Source organism: Suricata suricatta, chromosome 9 (assembly GCF_006229205.1).
Source record: "Suricata suricatta isolate VVHF042 chromosome 9, meerkat_22Aug2017_6uvM2_HiC, whole genome shotgun sequence".
Lineage (NCBI taxonomy): Eukaryota > Metazoa > Chordata > Mammalia > Carnivora > Herpestidae > Suricata > Suricata suricatta.
In genome coordinates this window covers 73,049,341-73,052,124 of record NC_043708.1, presented here as the reverse complement: position 1 = coordinate 73,052,124, position 2,784 = coordinate 73,049,341, and the positions used below count along the sequence as shown (strand labels likewise).

Below are 2,784 nucleotides of genomic sequence, written 5' to 3'. Positions count from 1 at the left end.
TATAATTTCCCTTATAAATGATCATGATTTATTTAATATAGGGTGTGCTACAATGTATGACTTAGATTTTATGTTTACTGTGTAGAAAGAGTTGAAATTCATTGCATATAGCAAATGTTCTGATATTGCTTTATTTCTTCTCTTCCACTTAATTGAATTTTTCATGTATTTCATTCTCCTTTAATTACAAAGCTCTAATCTTTATAATCAATTATTAAAATATATGAGGACCATAAGTCCTCTGTACTCTTAATGTTTTAATATTTCTATCTTAGAGTAGAAGTCTATATATTATTTAGGTATAGGTCAAATTGGATAATATTGTGCTAGAATATAAATAATTCATATTTTCTTTATTCACTCAATAAGTCTATATGACCTCCCAGGTGCTAATATGTATAATAGATACTGGAAATGGAGTTTAAGCCTAAAGACAAAGTTGACCTTAACCTATAATTATACAAGTAATTGCTTCCATAACTTGTACAAAGGATGGAAATCACAGCATGCTATAAACAATTTCAAGAAAAAAGGAATCTAGGAGCCCGTTGGTGGCTCAGTTGATTAAGTGTCTGACTTCAGCTCAGATCATTATCTCATAGCTTGTGGGTTTAGCCACATATTGGGCCCTATGCCAACAGCTCAGAGCCTGGAGCCTACTTTGGATTCTGTGTCTCCCTCTGTCTCTGGCACTTCCCTACTTGCACCCTGTCTTTCTCAAAAATAAACATTTTAAAATGTTAAAAAAAAAAAAGAAAGAAAAGAAATCTAAATTGGTCAGGGACAAGGAAGAGAGGGGTTCTATAATGCAACATTGTGTCTGGGTCATATATTCTAGGAAGAATTTAGCTGGGTGAAGAAATGATGGAAGATCCTCCTAGGTGAAGAAAACAGCCTGGAAATAGTCCTAAATTAAGATGCCTGATACTTTGGGGCACCTGGTAACTCAGCCAGAAAAGTGTCCAAATCTTGGTTTTGGTGCAGGTCATGGTCTCATAGTCATGAGATGGCTCCTGGCATAGGACTCAGTGTGGGGCCTGCTTGAGATTCTGCCTCTCCCTCTTTCTTTATCCCTCCCCTGCTTGCACATGGGCATGCTCTCTCTTTATCTAAAAACAAACAAACAAACAACAACAAAACACACACAGAAAAACAAAAAACAGAAACAAAAAACCCAAAGAACAAAAACAAGCAAACAAAAAGAAATTTAAAAGAGTCATCTCAGCACCCCTAAAAAGTGCAGAAAGAACGTCTGGGTCATGCAGCTCCATAAGGAGATGATCTTGTGTTCACTGAGCAAGTCTGTGATCATTTGGGGCGTGGTGACGGTAGAGAGACACATCCAAAAGATAGAGGTTTCCAAGGAGGAAGTACATGGGAGAATGAAAGGTGGAACTAAATGTCACTGTGACCATAATGAGAATGTTCCCTGACACAGTAGCACTGTAGATTAAGGAGAATGTTGCCAGGAAGAAAATCCAATGTTACCATGTCCAAAAATGCTAGTAAAATAAACTGGGTCACTATAGATCCATTTTTAAGATCCATTTACCTGATTCAGAAAGACTCCAGAAGTTGTTTTATACAAAGAGAATTTTTAAAAAAGCCACAATTAGCTTTGATGTTTTCCTATTTCTAATTGATGACAATAGTTGATGTTTTGAGAATACGTAATATTAAATATATCAGCATCACCATCTCTAATTTGAAATTATTTTATGGGCCCCATTTTGAAACAATATTCTCATAGTTATGCAGCAATTAAAATATTGAAGGAGTGGAAGTTTTATTTTCTATTGTTTTAATCTCTTAAATGATACTCTTTTATTTCAATTTTTTTTGGACAATTTATTCACTTTGAGAGAGAGAACAGTGTGAGCAGGGGAGGGGCAGAGATAGAGGGAGATAGAATCAAAGCAGGCTCCAGGCTCTGAACTGTCACCACAGAGCCCAATGAGGGGTTCAGACTCACTGACCTTGAAATCATGCCCTGAGCCAAAGTCAGAGGCTCAACCAACTGAGCCACCCAGGCACCCCGCAAATGATTAACTTTTACCGTTTAACATACTCAGTTGATTTGTCACTATTTTTCTCTCTTGGACAAATTGGATAAGTAGTTATATTAGTATTTATTTTACCCTTTATTATCACAATTTTCTGTCACCTCATGAGATTATGTTACAAAAATATATAAGGAATATAGAATTTGGGAGATGAGGAAATCATGCTATCCTGTATCACTGGTCATTTTTTAAGCTTATTCCATGTTTCTGAAACAAAGTGTATATGCGTGCACACACACACACACACCCCTATGCAGAGGCTAATTTATACATAAAATAAAGTCTTTTAATTCATTAAAGATAATTTTGCTTTTTAGTTTCTGTTGTGTAGTATACTGAGAATTTCATGAAATATGTACTCATTCTCAGGTCTTTATGAACTTCTTGTCCTAATTCCTTATATTACTGTTGTTCACAGTGAGAATGGTATGTCTTCTGGGTAAATATAAATGGTGGGTAAGAGTACTAGTGCAATGATTCAACCCTAACATAGAGAGTTTCCTTTGGTTGTGACGTGTCATGGTAAATTGCCTTTACTGGGCTTTTTAGACATTGTTCATAGGCTCTGGATTGATCAAAAATGATCTATTAGCTATCTAGATCGAATATCTATGAGCTATTAAGTGATTACTATGTGCTAAACTCTTCTAAGTGTTTCATATACATGAACACATTTAATGCTCTTAAGAACCCCATGAAGTGAATACTATTATTATCCTCA

General features: G+C 35.4%; 1 pseudogene; it reads right to left on the bottom strand.

The window, feature by feature from the left end:
* Positions 1 to 2,784, bottom strand: part of LOC115302269 — a 23,124-nt pseudogene that overhangs the window by 20,138 nt on the left and 202 nt on the right.